Source organism: Schistocerca cancellata, unplaced genomic scaffold (genome assembly GCF_023864275.1).
Source record: "Schistocerca cancellata isolate TAMUIC-IGC-003103 unplaced genomic scaffold, iqSchCanc2.1 HiC_scaffold_665, whole genome shotgun sequence".
Lineage (NCBI taxonomy): Eukaryota > Metazoa > Arthropoda > Insecta > Orthoptera > Acrididae > Schistocerca > Schistocerca cancellata.
The window spans coordinates 16,149-31,982 of NW_026046676.1; the positions used below are offsets into that span (position 1 = coordinate 16,149).

General features: G+C 48.9%; 7 non-coding genes across 7 annotated transcripts; all 7 read right to left on the reverse strand.

Annotated features, from left to right (window-relative positions):
- Window positions 1-1,493: 1,493 nt before the first annotated feature.
- On the reverse strand, window positions 1,494-1,656 carry LOC126138620 (U1 spliceosomal RNA). The gene has a single exon (XR_007528251.1). It is a non-coding gene; the product is annotated as a U1 spliceosomal RNA (small nuclear RNA).
- A 2,144-nt stretch (window positions 1,657-3,800) lies between these two features.
- LOC126138621 (U1 spliceosomal RNA) lies at window positions 3,801-3,963 on the reverse strand. Its single transcript, XR_007528252.1, has one exon. It is a non-coding gene; the product is annotated as a U1 spliceosomal RNA (small nuclear RNA).
- Window positions 3,964-6,107: 2,144 nt separating this feature from the next.
- Window positions 6,108-6,270, reverse strand: LOC126138622 (U1 spliceosomal RNA). Its single transcript, XR_007528253.1, has one exon. It is a non-coding gene; the product is annotated as a U1 spliceosomal RNA (small nuclear RNA).
- Window positions 6,271-8,414: 2,144 nt separating this feature from the next.
- LOC126138623 (U1 spliceosomal RNA) lies at window positions 8,415-8,577 on the reverse strand. Its single transcript, XR_007528254.1, has one exon. It is a non-coding gene; the product is annotated as a U1 spliceosomal RNA (small nuclear RNA).
- Window positions 8,578-10,720: 2,143 nt separating this feature from the next.
- LOC126138624 (U1 spliceosomal RNA) lies at window positions 10,721-10,883 on the reverse strand. The gene has a single exon (XR_007528255.1). It is a non-coding gene; the product is annotated as a U1 spliceosomal RNA (small nuclear RNA).
- Window positions 10,884-13,025: 2,142 nt separating this feature from the next.
- LOC126138626 (U1 spliceosomal RNA) lies at window positions 13,026-13,188 on the reverse strand. Its single transcript, XR_007528256.1, has one exon. It is a non-coding gene; the product is annotated as a U1 spliceosomal RNA (small nuclear RNA).
- Window positions 13,189-15,330: 2,142 nt separating this feature from the next.
- Window positions 15,331-15,493, reverse strand: LOC126138627 (U1 spliceosomal RNA). The gene has a single exon (XR_007528257.1). It is a non-coding gene; the product is annotated as a U1 spliceosomal RNA (small nuclear RNA).
- Window positions 15,494-15,834: the final 341 nt, after the last annotated feature.

Here is a 15,834-nt window from a genome sequence, read left to right on the forward strand (position 1 = left end):
ACAGAAGACACTTGAAGGTAAGGTAACACTTCTTCTTTCTGTTCATCTCGAGCACGATCTGGAAAGCTCGAACGAAATTTGTGTTCTCTTTAATTCAGAATGTGGAGATATTTCCTTCACGCATATGAAAGTGTATGAGAAAAATAATGCTTCATTATTTAAGCTAGATGGAAAAGTTTAGGGGAAGTAATTAATTCGTTTAGGCTGCACCACTACTAGGTAGCACTGTGAAAACAATGCCATTGCCACCTAATGGCAACACAGCTTGCTGCAGATTAATTTTGCGGCATTTCATAAATGATTAATATCTTATGACTATGGTGACGCTATGAGTAGTTTTATATGTGCAAACATTTGAAACTGCTGCGGGCATTACATTTACCTCTCTCTGTCTCTTTGCTTGGACATGGAGTAAGTAAGGATAAATTAAATTGCTTGTTTTTGAAGTAGTGACAGTTTTGAAGTGTAAAGAAATGATATTAAACAATAAAGTGTGTGTGTTTTTTTTTTTTTTTTCGAATGTAGTGATTCAACAACGAATTTATTTAATCCTACCTACCTCTGCAATTAGTGTACGTGAGAATTTCATTGGAATTGTTGCAATCGAAACCGAGCTTAATAATTTCTTGCGGCAGTTTTCAGTCCTCCTCGTGCTTTAATTGCTCATTTCCAAGCGTTATTTTAGGTTGCCTGCAAAGTTGTCAGATGAAACACAACCACTGCGACGAAAGGCCATTCCTTAGAGCAGGTAGACGCCAACTGCGGCGGGAAACTGTCGTGGCCAGGAAGATATTCACTGTGTGTGGAAGTTGAGTGAGGATCCGAAGCTGACTTGCCGGCACACGTTGCAGCATTCACTCGCCAACGGCAACGGGGTAAGAGAAGGGTACAAATACGCCGGTTCTCGTCCGATCACCGAGGTTGGGCTTGGATGGGTGGCCGTCTGGGAGCACAGGGCGCTGTTGGCTAGAATCTATATGTTTCTCGTTTTCGGTGCAGCTCGTCATGTTATTTCCTTCGATTCACGTCCCCACAAGCTCCTCAAGTGCCGCAAGTCTGCAAGTCTCGAGACGCTACGCTAGACGCTTGCTTCCGGCCCCTCATGTACCATGCCACAGGCGCCAAAGCGTTCGGCTGGCCGATGGCCCCTGTACGCCCGCTCGCGCCACAGCAGTTACTGTGCTTGCAGGGAATGCCGCGCCGTCGAATAACGTTTGGCGCGCAATCCGTTCATGGACAGAGAATGCTAAAAGGGGCCGTTCGACCGTTAATACGGAAATCATAGCCAAGTTAGATGGCCTGAGCCATCTCGCGGCTGCCGCTGCTATTACGAGCGCGCGTGCCACGCGGTTAAAGAGCAGTGCGCTGGCTCTGGACGCCGTTTCCTAGTGTATTTTGTCACTTCTAGTCGGTTATGAGAAGCTGGCAAATTACTCACGGTCAGTGCTTATCGTCAGACACGAGGAGAAGCTTTGATTGTAATGGAGATTAGCACCGGGACAGCGCGAACGCAGTCCCGACTACCAAAAATTATGCGCCCGAGTTACTCGCATTTGGAGTAATCGCGGGGGTCAGCTCGACCGAAGTGCAATGGACAAGCCTCACCCCGGAGGAACCGCCTTCATGATCACGGTATCCTCTACGCCAGGTAAGTATGCTTCTCCTCGGCCACAGGCGAATATTTGTAATGCGTCGCGCTATCGTAGTGGAACGAGAACTCTTGACGTTGTCGCATTCGGCGAAGAGCATGGTGCCGTGAATGTACTTGCTTCCTTAGAAACGCGCTGTTGGCCGTCGAGTTAGCAGGCAGACAGGCACAATAACGGCCTTCTGCAGAAAGCGATGCATTTTTCGTGCGGAAGACATCGCGACTCGCGGCGCCGGCCGTTGCTGGGGTTAAGTTACTGCACCCTCCGGGAGATGGCGGGCCATGTCGGGGTTACCGCCTTCGAGCCACCCTCTCCGCCTGAAAGTCGCCCTCTTTCTCGGCCGGTGTCAAAAAACGGCAAATGAGATTTGCTGAATGACTGTTTCTTCCAGCCACAGTGCAAGCCACAAAATCAATTATTGCTCTTACCTTTGCTCCCTCCGTGGGAGCCCTTAGTGCTAGGAAATACGGCAGCATTGTCAATCGCCCTTGTCTGTCGCTGAGCAACCGAAGGACCAGGCTCTGACTATCAGATGTTCTAAGGAAGCTGTATGCACTCGTGGGTGTTGTACACGAGGGACAAACATCACGTCAGCAGGCTCTTAAGGAAAGACAATAATGAGCAAAAACTGCAACTTACCCCATTGGACGCTGATGGAACAGAAGACACTTGAAGGTAAGGTAACACTTCTTCTTTCTGTTCATCTCGAGCACGATCTGGAAAGCTCGAACGAAATTTGTGTTCTCTTTAATTCAGAATGTGGAGATATTTCCTTCACGCATATGAAAGTGTATGAGAAAAATAATGCTTCATTATTTAAGCTAGATGGAAAAGTTTAGGGGAAGTAATTAATTCGTTTAGGCTGCACCACTACTAGGTAGCACTGTGAAAACAATGCCATTGCCACCTAATGGCAACACAGCTTGCTGCAGATTAATTTTGCGGCATTTCATAAATGATTAATATCTTATGACTATGGTGACGCTATGAGTAGTTTTATATGTGCAAACATTTGAAACTGCTGCGGGCATTACATTTACCTCTCTCTGTCTCTTTGCTTGGACATGGAGTAAGTAAGGATAAATTAAATTGCTTGTTTTTGAAGTAGTGACAGTTTTGAAGTGTAAAGAAATGATATTAAACAATAAAGTGTGTGTGTTTTTTTTTTTTTTTTCGAATGTAGTGATTCAACAACGAATTTATTTAATCCTACCTACCTCTGCAATTAGTGTACGTGAGAATTTCATTGGAATTGTTGCAATCGAAACCGAGCTTAATAATTTCTTGCGGCAGTTTTCAGTCCTCCTCGTGCTTTAATTGCTCATTTCCAAGCGTTATTTTAGGTTGCCTGCAAAGTTGTCAGATGAAACACAACCACTGCGACGAAAGGCCATTCCTTAGAGCAGGTAGACGCCAACTGCGGCGGGAAACTGTCGTGGCCAGGAAGATATTCACTGTGTGTGGAAGTTGAGTGAGGATCCGAAGCTGACTTGCCGGCACACGTTGCAGCATTCACTCGCCAACGGCAACGGGGTAAGAGAAGGGTACAAATACGCCGGTTCTCGTCCGATCACCGAGGTTGGGCTTGGATGGGTGGCCGTCTGGGAGCACAGGGCGCTGTTGGCTAGAATCTATATGTTTCTCGTTTTCGGTGCAGCTCGTCATGTTATTTCCTTCGATTCACGTCCCCACAAGCTCCTCAAGTGCCGCAAGTCTGCAAGTCTCGAGACGCTACGCTAGACGCTTGCTTCCGGCCCCTCATGTACCATGCCACAGGCGCCAAAGCGTTCGGCTGGCCGATGGCCCCTGTACGCCCGCTCGCGCCACAGCAGTTACTGTGCTTGCAGGGAATGCCGCGCCGTCGAATAACGTTTGGCGCGCAATCCGTTCATGGACAGAGAATGCTAAAAGGGGCCGTTCGACCGTTAATACGGAAATCATAGCCAAGTTAGATGGCCTGAGCCATCTCGCGGCTGCCGCTGCTATTACGAGCGCGCGTGCCACGCGGTTAAAGAGCAGTGCGCTGGCTCTGGACGCCGTTTCCTAGTGTATTTTGTCACTTCTAGTCGGTTATGAGAAGCTGGCAAATTACTCACGGTCAGTGCTTATCGTCAGACACGAGGAGAAGCTTTGATTGTAATGGAGATTAGCACCGGGACAGCGCGAACGCAGTCCCGACTACCAAAAATTATGCGCCCGAGTTACTCGCATTTGGAGTAATCGCGGGGGTCAGCTCGACCGAAGTGCAATGGACAAGCCTCACCCCGGAGGAACCGCCTTCATGATCACGGTATCCTCTACGCCAGGTAAGTATGCTTCTCCTCGGCCACAGGCGAATATTTGTAATGCGTCGCGCTATCGTAGTGGAACGAGAACTCTTGACGTTGTCGCATTCGGCGAAGAGCATGGTGCCGTGAATGTACTTGCTTCCTTAGAAACGCGCTGTTGGCCGTCGAGTTAGCAGGCAGACAGGCACAATAACGGCCTTCTGCAGAAAGCGATGCATTTTTCGTGCGGAAGACATCGCGACTCGCGGCGCCGGCCGTTGCTGGGGTTAAGTTACTGCACCCTCCGGGAGATGGCGGGCCATGTCGGGGTTACCGCCTTCGAGCCACCCTCTCCGCCTGAAAGTCGCCCTCTTTCTCGGCCGGTGTCAAAAAACGGCAAATGAGATTTGCTGAATGACTGTTTCTTCCAGCCACAGTGCAAGCCACAAAATCAATTATTGCTCTTACCTTTGCTCCCTCCGTGGGAGCCCTTAGTGCTAGGAAATACGGCAGCATTGTCAATCGCCCTTGTCTGTCGCTGAGCAACCGAAGGACCAGGCTCTGACTATCAGATGTTCTAAGGAAGCTGTATGCACTCGTGGGTGTTGTACACGAGGGACAAACATCACGTCAGCAGGCTCTTAAGGAAAGACAATAATGAGCAAAAACTGCAACTTACCCCATTGGACGCTGATGGAACAGAAGACACTTGAAGGTAAGGTAACACTTCTTCTTTCTGTTCATCTCGAGCACGATCTGGAAAGCTCGAACGAAATTTGTGTTCTCTTTAATTCAGAATGTGGAGATATTTCCTTCACGCATATGAAAGTGTATGAGAAAAATAATGCTTCATTATTTAAGCTAGATGGAAAAGTTTAGGGGAAGTAATTAATTCGTTTAGGCTGCACCACTACTAGGTAGCACTGTGAAAACAATGCCATTGCCACCTAATGGCAACACAGCTTGCTGCAGATTAATTTTGCGGCATTTCATAAATGATTAATATCTTATGACTATGGTGACGCTATGAGTAGTTTTATATGTGCAAACATTTGAAACTGCTGCGGGCATTACATTTACCTCTCTCTGTCTCTTTGCTTGGACATGGAGTAAGTAAGGATAAATTAAATTGCTTGTTTTTGAAGTAGTGACAGTTTTGAAGTGTAAAGAAATGATATTAAACAATAAAGTGTGTGTGTTTTTTTTTTTTTTTTCGAATGTAGTGATTCAACAACGAATTTATTTAATCCTACCTACCTCTGCAATTAGTGTACGTGAGAATTTCATTGGAATTGTTGCAATCGAAACCGAGCTTAATAATTTCTTGCGGCAGTTTTCAGTCCTCCTCGTGCTTTAATTGCTCATTTCCAAGCGTTATTTTAGGTTGCCTGCAAAGTTGTCAGATGAAACACAACCACTGCGACGAAAGGCCATTCCTTAGAGCAGGTAGACGCCAACTGCGGCGGGAAACTGTCGTGGCCAGGAAGATATTCACTGTGTGTGGAAGTTGAGTGAGGATCCGAAGCTGACTTGCCGGCACACGTTGCAGCATTCACTCGCCAACGGCAACGGGGTAAGAGAAGGGTACAAATACGCCGGTTCTCGTCCGATCACCGAGGTTGGGCTTGGATGGGTGGCCGTCTGGGAGCACAGGGCGCTGTTGGCTAGAATCTATATGTTTCTCGTTTTCGGTGCAGCTCGTCATGTTATTTCCTTCGATTCACGTCCCCACAAGCTCCTCAAGTGCCGCAAGTCTGCAAGTCTCGAGACGCTACGCTAGACGCTTGCTTCCGGCCCCTCATGTACCATGCCACAGGCGCCAAAGCGTTCGGCTGGCCGATGGCCCCTGTACGCCCGCTCGCGCCACAGCAGTTACTGTGCTTGCAGGGAATGCCGCGCCGTCGAATAACGTTTGGCGCGCAATCCGTTCATGGACAGAGAATGCTAAAAGGGGCCGTTCGACCGTTAATACGGAAATCATAGCCAAGTTAGATGGCCTGAGCCATCTCGCGGCTGCCGCTGCTATTACGAGCGCGCGTGCCACGCGGTTAAAGAGCAGTGCGCTGGCTCTGGACGCCGTTTCCTAGTGTATTTTGTCACTTCTAGTCGGTTATGAGAAGCTGGCAAATTACTCACGGTCAGTGCTTATCGTCAGACACGAGGAGAAGCTTTGATTGTAATGGAGATTAGCACCGGGACAGCGCGAACGCAGTCCCGACTACCAAAAATTATGCGCCCGAGTTACTCGCATTTGGAGTAATCGCGGGGGTCAGCTCGACCGAAGTGCAATGGACAAGCCTCACCCCGGAGGAACCGCCTTCATGATCACGGTATCCTCTACGCCAGGTAAGTATGCTTCTCCTCGGCCACAGGCGAATATTTGTAATGCGTCGCGCTATCGTAGTGGAACGAGAACTCTTGACGTTGTCGCATTCGGCGAAGAGCATGGTGCCGTGAATGTACTTGCTTCCTTAGAAACGCGCTGTTGGCCGTCGAGTTAGCAGGCAGACAGGCACAATAACGGCCTTCTGCAGAAAGCGATGCATTTTTCGTGCGGAAGACATCGCGACTCGCGGCGCCGGCCGTTGCTGGGGTTAAGTTACTGCACCCTCCGGGAGATGGCGGGCCATGTCGGGGTTACCGCCTTCGAGCCACCCTCTCCGCCTGAAAGTCGCCCTCTTTCTCGGCCGGTGTCAAAAAACGGCAAATGAGATTTGCTGAATGACTGTTTCTTCCAGCCACAGTGCAAGCCACAAAATCAATTATTGCTCTTACCTTTGCTCCCTCCGTGGGAGCCCTTAGTGCTAGGAAATACGGCAGCATTGTCAATCGCCCTTGTCTGTCGCTGAGCAACCGAAGGACCAGGCTCTGACTATCAGATGTTCTAAGGAAGCTGTATGCACTCGTGGGTGTTGTACACGAGGGACAAACATCACGTCAGCAGGCTCTTAAGGAAAGACAATAATGAGCAAAAACTGCAACTTACCCCATTGGACGCTGATGGAACAGAAGACACTTGAAGGTAAGGTAACACTTCTTCTTTCTGTTCATCTCGAGCACGATCTGGAAAGCTCGAACGAAATTTGTGTTCTCTTTAATTCAGAATGTGGAGATATTTCCTTCACGCATATGAAAGTGTATGAGAAAAATAATGCTTCATTATTTAAGCTAGATGGAAAAGTTTAGGGGAAGTAATTAATTCGTTTAGGCTGCACCACTACTAGGTAGCACTGTGAAAACAATGCCATTGCCACCTAATGGCAACACAGCTTGCTGCAGATTAATTTTGCGGCATTTCATAAATGATTAATATCTTATGACTATGGTGACGCTATGAGTAGTTTTATATGTGCAAACATTTGAAACTGCTGCGGGCATTACATTTACCTCTCTCTGTCTCTTTGCTTGGACATGGAGTAAGTAAGGATAAATTAAATTGCTTGTTTTTGAAGTAGTGACAGTTTTGAAGTGTAAAGAAATGATATTAAACAATAAAGTGTGTGTGTTTTTTTTTTTTTTTTCGAATGTAGTGATTCAACAACGAATTTATTTAATCCTACCTACCTCTGCAATTAGTGTACGTGAGAATTTCATTGGAATTGTTGCAATCGAAACCGAGCTTAATAATTTCTTGCGGCAGTTTTCAGTCCTCCTCGTGCTTTAATTGCTCATTTCCAAGCGTTATTTTAGGTTGCCTGCAAAGTTGTCAGATGAAACACAACCACTGCGACGAAAGGCCATTCCTTAGAGCAGGTAGACGCCAACTGCGGCGGGAAACTGTCGTGGCCAGGAAGATATTCACTGTGTGTGGAAGTTGAGTGAGGATCCGAAGCTGACTTGCCGGCACACGTTGCAGCATTCACTCGCCAACGGCAACGGGGTAAGAGAAGGGTACAAATACGCCGGTTCTCGTCCGATCACCGAGGTTGGGCTTGGATGGGTGGCCGTCTGGGAGCACAGGGCGCTGTTGGCTAGAATCTATATGTTTCTCGTTTTCGGTGCAGCTCGTCATGTTATTTCCTTCGATTCACGTCCCCACAAGCTCCTCAAGTGCCGCAAGTCTGCAAGTCTCGAGACGCTACGCTAGACGCTTGCTTCCGGCCCCTCATGTACCATGCCACAGGCGCCAAAGCGTTCGGCTGGCCGATGGCCCCTGTACGCCCGCTCGCGCCACAGCAGTTACTGTGCTTGCAGGGAATGCCGCGCCGTCGAATAACGTTTGGCGCGCAATCCGTTCATGGACAGAGAATGCTAAAAGGGGCCGTTCGACCGTTAATACGGAAATCATAGCCAAGTTAGATGGCCTGAGCCATCTCGCGGCTGCCGCTGCTATTACGAGCGCGCGTGCCACGCGGTTAAAGAGCAGTGCGCTGGCTCTGGACGCCGTTTCCTAGTGTATTTTGTCACTTCTAGTCGGTTATGAGAAGCTGGCAAATTACTCACGGTCAGTGCTTATCGTCAGACACGAGGAGAAGCTTTGATTGTAATGGAGATTAGCACCGGGACAGCGCGAACGCAGTCCCGACTACCAAAAATTATGCGCCCGAGTTACTCGCATTTGGAGTAATCGCGGGGGTCAGCTCGACCGAAGTGCAATGGACAAGCCTCACCCCGGAGGAACCGCCTTCATGATCACGGTATCCTCTACGCCAGGTAAGTATGCTTCTCCTCGGCCACAGGCGAATATTTGTAATGCGTCGCGCTATCGTAGTGGAACGAGAACTCTTGACGTTGTCGCATTCGGCGAAGAGCATGGTGCCGTGAATGTACTTGCTTCCTTAGAAACGCGCTGTTGGCCGTCGAGTTAGCAGGCAGACAGGCACAATAACGGCCTTCTGCAGAAAGCGATGCATTTTTCGTGCGGAAGACATCGCGACTCGCGGCGCCGGCCGTTGCTGGGGTTAAGTTACTGCACCCTCCGGGAGATGGCGGGCCATGTCGGGGTTACCGCCTTCGAGCCACCCTCTCCGCCTGAAAGTCGCCCTCTTTCTCGGCCGGTGTCAAAAAACGGCAAATGAGATTTGCTGAATGACTGTTTCTTCCAGCCACAGTGCAAGCCACAAAATCAATTATTGCTCTTACCTTTGCTCCCTCCGTGGGAGCCCTTAGTGCTAGGAAATACGGCAGCATTGTCAATCGCCCTTGTCTGTCGCTGAGCAACCGAAGGACCAGGCTCTGACTATCAGATGTTCTAAGGAAGCTGTATGCACTCGTGGGTGTTGTACACGAGGGACAAACATCACGTCAGCAGGCTCTTAAGGAAAGACAATAATGAGCAAAAACTGCAACTTACCCCATTGGACGCTGATGGAACAGAAGACACTTGAAGGTAAGGTAACACTTCTTCTTTCTGTTCATCTCGAGCACGATCTGGAAAGCTCGAACGAAATTTGTGTTCTCTTTAATTCAGAATGTGGAGATATTTCCTTCACGCATATGAAAGTGTATGAGAAAAATAATGCTTCATTATTTAAGCTAGATGGAAAAGTTTAGGGGAAGTAATTAATTCGTTTAGGCTGCACCACTACTAGGTAGCACTGTGAAAACAATGCCATTGCCACCTAATGGCAACACAGCTTGCTGCAGATTAATTTTGCGGCATTTCATAAATGATTAATATCTTATGACTATGGTGACGCTATGAGTAGTTTTATATGTGCAAACATTTGAAACTGCTGCGGGCATTACATTTACCTCTCTCTGTCTCTTTGCTTGGACATGGAGTAAGTAAGGATAAATTAAATTGCTTGTTTTTGAAGTAGTGACAGTTTTGAAGTGTAAAGAAATGATATTAAACAATAAAGTGTGTGTGTTTTTTTTTTTTTTTCGAATGTAGTGATTCAACAACGAATTTATTTAATCCTACCTACCTCTGCAATTAGTGTACGTGAGAATTTCATTGGAATTGTTGCAATCGAAACCGAGCTTAATAATTTCTTGCGGCAGTTTTCAGTCCTCCTCGTGCTTTAATTGCTCATTTCCAAGCGTTATTTTAGGTTGCCTGCAAAGTTGTCAGATGAAACACAACCACTGCGACGAAAGGCCATTCCTTAGAGCAGGTAGACGCCAACTGCGGCGGGAAACTGTCGTGGCCAGGAAGATATTCACTGTGTGTGGAAGTTGAGTGAGGATCCGAAGCTGACTTGCCGGCACACGTTGCAGCATTCACTCGCCAACGGCAACGGGGTAAGAGAAGGGTACAAATACGCCGGTTCTCGTCCGATCACCGAGGTTGGGCTTGGATGGGTGGCCGTCTGGGAGCACAGGGCGCTGTTGGCTAGAATCTATATGTTTCTCGTTTTCGGTGCAGCTCGTCATGTTATTTCCTTCGATTCACGTCCCCACAAGCTCCTCAAGTGCCGCAAGTCTGCAAGTCTCGAGACGCTACGCTAGACGCTTGCTTCCGGCCCCTCATGTACCATGCCACAGGCGCCAAAGCGTTCGGCTGGCCGATGGCCCCTGTACGCCCGCTCGCGCCACAGCAGTTACTGTGCTTGCAGGGAATGCCGCGCCGTCGAATAACGTTTGGCGCGCAATCCGTTCATGGACAGAGAATGCTAAAAGGGGCCGTTCGACCGTTAATACGGAAATCATAGCCAAGTTAGATGGCCTGAGCCATCTCGCGGCTGCCGCTGCTATTACGAGCGCGCGTGCCACGCGGTTAAAGAGCAGTGCGCTGGCTCTGGACGCCGTTTCCTAGTGTATTTTGTCACTTCTAGTCGGTTATGAGAAGCTGGCAAATTACTCACGGTCAGTGCTTATCGTCAGACACGAGGAGAAGCTTTGATTGTAATGGAGATTAGCACCGGGACAGCGCGAACGCAGTCCCGACTACCAAAAATTATGCGCCCGAGTTACTCGCATTTGGAGTAATCGCGGGGGTCAGCTCGACCGAAGTGCAATGGACAAGCCTCACCCCGGAGGAACCGCCTTCATGATCACGGTATCCTCTACGCCAGGTAAGTATGCTTCTCCTCGGCCACAGGCGAATATTTGTAATGCGTCGCGCTATCGTAGTGGAACGAGAACTCTTGACGTTGTCGCATTCGGCGAAGAGCATGGTGCCGTGAATGTACTTGCTTCCTTAGAAACGCGCTGTTGGCCGTCGAGTTAGCAGGCAGACAGGCACAATAACGGCCTTCTGCAGAAAGCGATGCATTTTTCGTGCGGAAGACATCGCGACTCGCGGCGCCGGCCGTTGCTGGGGTTAAGTTACTGCACCCTCCGGGAGATGGCGGGCCATGTCGGGGTTACCGCCTTCGAGCCACCCTCTCCGCCTGAAAGTCGCCCTCTTTCTCGGCCGGTGTCAAAAAACGGCAAATGAGATTTGCTGAATGACTGTTTCTTCCAGCCACAGTGCAAGCCACAAAATCAATTATTGCTCTTACCTTTGCTCCCTCCGTGGGAGCCCTTAGTGCTAGGAAATACGGCAGCATTGTCAATCGCCCTTGTCTGTCGCTGAGCAACCGAAGGACCAGGCTCTGACTATCAGATGTTCTAAGGAAGCTGTATGCACTCGTGGGTGTTGTACACGAGGGACAAACATCACGTCAGCAGGCTCTTAAGGAAAGACAATAATGAGCAAAAACTGCAACTTACCCCATTGGACGCTGATGGAACAGAAGACACTTGAAGGTAAGGTAACACTTCTTCTTTCTGTTCATCTCGAGCACGATCTGGAAAGCTCGAACGAAATTTGTGTTCTCTTTAATTCAGAATGTGGAGATATTTCCTTCACGCATATGAAAGTGTATGAGAAAAATAATGCTTCATTATTTAAGCTAGATGGAAAAGTTTAGGGGAAGTAATTAATTCGTTTAGGCTGCACCACTACTAGGTAGCACTGTGAAAACAATGCCATTGCCACCTAATGGCAACACAGCTTGCTGCAGATTAATTTTGCGGCATTTCATAAATGATTAATATCTTATGACTATGGTGACGCTATGAGTAGTTTTATATGTGCAAACATTTGAAACTGCTGCGGGCATTACATTTACCTCTCTCTGTCTCTTTGCTTGGACATGGAGTAAGTAAGGATAAATTAAATTGCTTGTTTTTGAAGTAGTGACAGTTTTGAAGTGTAAAGAAATGATATTAAACAATAAAGTGTGTGTGTTTTTTTTTTTTTTCGAATGTAGTGATTCAACAACGAATTTATTTAATCCTACCTACCTCTGCAATTAGTGTACGTGAGAATTTCATTGGAATTGTTGCAATCGAAACCGAGCTTAATAATTTCTTGCGGCAGTTTTCAGTCCTCCTCGTGCTTTAATTGCTCATTTCCAAGCGTTATTTTAGGTTGCCTGCAAAGTTGTCAGATGAAACACAACCACTGCGACGAAAGGCCATTCCTTAGAGCAGGTAGACGCCAACTGCGGCGGGAAACTGTCGTGGCCAGGAAGATATTCACTGTGTGTGGAAGTTGAGTGAGGATCCGAAGCTGACTTGCCGGCACACGTTGCAGCATTCACTCGCCAACGGCAACGGGGTAAGAGAAGGGTACAAATACGCCGGTTCTCGTCCGATCACCGAGGTTGGGCTTGGATGGGTGGCCGTCTGGGAGCACAGGGCGCTGTTGGCTAGAATCTATATGTTTCTCGTTTTCGGTGCAGCTCGTCATGTTATTTCCTTCGATTCACGTCCCCACAAGCTCCTCAAGTGCCGCAAGTCTGCAAGTCTCGAGACGCTACGCTAGACGCTTGCTTCCGGCCCCTCATGTACCATGCCACAGGCGCCAAAGCGTTCGGCTGGCCGATGGCCCCTGTACGCCCGCTCGCGCCACAGCAGTTACTGTGCTTGCAGGGAATGCCGCGCCGTCGAATAACGTTTGGCGCGCAATCCGTTCATGGACAGAGAATGCTAAAAGGGGCCGTTCGACCGTTAATACGGAAATCATAGCCAAGTTAGATGGCCTGAGCCATCTCGCGGCTGCCGCTGCTATTACGAGCGCGCGTGCCACGCGGTTAAAGAGCAGTGCGCTGGCTCTGGACGCCGTTTCCTAGTGTATTTTGTCACTTCTAGTCGGTTATGAGAAGCTGGCAAATTACTCACGGTCAGTGCTTATCGTCAGACACGAGGAGAAGCTTTGATTGTAATGGAGATTAGCACCGGGACAGCGCGAACGCAGTCCCGACTACCAAAAATTATGCGCCCGAGTTACTCGCATTTGGAGTAATCGCGGGGGTCAGCTCGACCGAAGTGCAATGGACAAGCCTCACCCCGGAGGAACCGCCTTCATGATCACGGTATCCTCTACGCCAGGTAAGTATGCTTCTCCTCGGCCACAGGCGAATATTTGTAATGCGTCGCGCTATCGTAGTGGAACGAGAACTCTTGACGTTGTCGCATTCGGCGAAGAGCATGGTGCCGTGAATGTACTTGCTTCCTTAGAAACGCGCTGTTGGCCGTCGAGTTAGCAGGCAGACAGGCACAATAACGGCCTTCTGCAGAAAGCGATGCATTTTTCGTGCGGAAGACATCGCGACTCGCGGCGCCGGCCGTTGCTGGGGTTAAGTTACTGCACCCTCCGGGAGATGGCGGGCCATGTCGGGGTTACCGCCTTCGAGCCACCCTCTCCGCCTGAAAGTCGCCCTCTTTCTCGGCCGGTGTCAAAAAACGGCAAATGAGATTTGCTGAATGACTGTTTCTTCCAGCCACAGTGCAAGCCACAAAATCAATTATTGCTCTTACCTTTGCTCCCTCCGTGGGAGCCCTTAGTGCTAGGAAATACGGCAGCATTGTCAATCGCCCTTGTCTGTCGCTGAGCAACCGAAGGACCAGGCTCTGACTATCAGATGTTCTAAGGAAGCTGTATGCACTCGTGGGTGTTGTACACGAGGGACAAACATCACGTCAGCAGGCTCTTAAGGAAAGACAATAATGAGCAAAAACTGCAACTTACCCCATTGGACGCTGATGGAACAGAAGACACTTGAAGGTAAGGTAACACTTCTTCTTTCTGTTCATCTCGAGCACGATCTGGAAAGCTCGAACGAAATTTGTGTTCTCTTTAATTCAGAATGTGGAGATATTTCCTTCACGCATATGAAAGTGTATGAGAAAAATAATGCTTCATTATTTAAGCTAGATGGAAAAGTTTAGGGGAAGTAATTAATTCGTTTAGGCTGCACCACTACTAGGTAGCACTGTGAAAACAATGCCATTGCCACCTAATGGCAACACAGCTTGCTGCAGATTAATTTGCGGCATTTCATAAATGATTAATATCTTATGACTATGGTGACGCTATGAGTAGTTTTATATGTGCAAACATTTGAAACTGCTGCGGGCATTACATTTACCTCTCTCTGTCTCTTTGCTTGGACATGGAGTAAGTAAGGATAAATTAAATTGCTTGTTTTTGAAGTAGTGACAGTTTTGAAGTGTAAAGAAATGATATTAAACAATAAAGTGTGGTGTGTTTTTTTTTTTTTTCCGAATGTAGTGATTCAACAACGAATTTATTTAATCCTACCTACCTCTGCAATTAGTGTACGTGAGAATTTCATTGGAATTGTTGCAATCGAAACCGAGCTTAATAATTTCTTGCGGCAGTTTTCAGTCCTCCTCGTGCTTTAATTGCTCATTTCCAAGCGTTATTTTAGGTTGCCTGCAAAGTTGTCAGATGAAACACAACCACTGCGACGAAAGGCCATTCCTTAGAGCAGGTAGACGCCAACTGCGGCGGAAACTGTCGTGGCCAGGAAGATATTCACTGTGTGTGGAAGTTGAGTGAGGATCCGAAGCTGACTTGCCGGCACACGTTGCAGCATTCACTCGCCAACGGCAACGGGGTAAGAGAAGGGTACAAATACGCCGGTTCTCGTCCGATCACCGAGGTTGGGCTTGGATGGGTGGCCGTCTGGGAGCACAGGGCGCTGTTGGCTAGAATCTATATGTTTCTCGTTTTCGGTGCAGCTCGTCATGTTATTTCCTTCGATTCACGTCCCCACAAGCTCCTCAAGTGCCGCAAGTCTGCAAGTCTCGAGACGCTACGCTAGACGCTTGCTTCCGGCCCCTCATGTACCATGCCACAGGCGCCAAAGCGTTCGGCTGGCCGATGGCCCCTGTACGCCCGCTCGCGCCACAGCAGTTACTGTGCTTGCAGGGAATGCCGCGCCGTCGAATAACGTTTGGCGCGCAATCCGTTCATGGACAGAGAATGCTAAAAGGGGCCGTTCGACCGTTAATACGGAAATCATAGCCAAGTTAGATGGCCTGAGCCATCTCGCGGCTGCCGCTGCTATTACGAGCGCGCGTGCCACGCGGTTAAAGAGCAGTGCGCTGGCTCTGGACGCCGTTTCCTAGTGTATTTTGTCACTTCTAGTCGGTTATGAGAAGCTGGCAAATTACTCACGGTCAGTGCTTATCGTCAGACACGAGGAGAAGCTTTGATTGTAATGGAGATTAGCACCGGGACAGCGCGAACGCAGTCCCGACTACCAAAAATTATGCGCCCGAGTTACTCGCATTTGGAGTAATCGCGGGGGTCAGCTCGACCGAAGTGCAATGGACAAGCCTCACCCCGGAGGAACCGCCTTCATGATCACGGTATCCTCTACGCCAGGTAAGTATGCTTCTCCTCGGCCACAGGCGAATATTTGTAATGCGTCGCGCTATCGTAGTGGAACGAGAACTCTTGACGTTGTCGCATTCGGCGAAGAGCATGGTGCCGTGAATGTACTTGCTTCCTTAGAAACGCGCTGTTGGCCGTCGAGTTAGCAGGCAGACAGGCACAATAACGGCCTTCTGCAGAAAGCGATGCATTTTTCGTGCGGAAGACATCGCGACTCGCGGCGCCGGCCGTTGCTGGGGTTAAGTTACTGCACCCTCCGGGAGATGGCGGGGCCATGTCGGGGTTACCGCCTTCGAGCCACCCTCTCCGCCTGAAAGTCGCCCTCTTTCTCGGCCGGTGT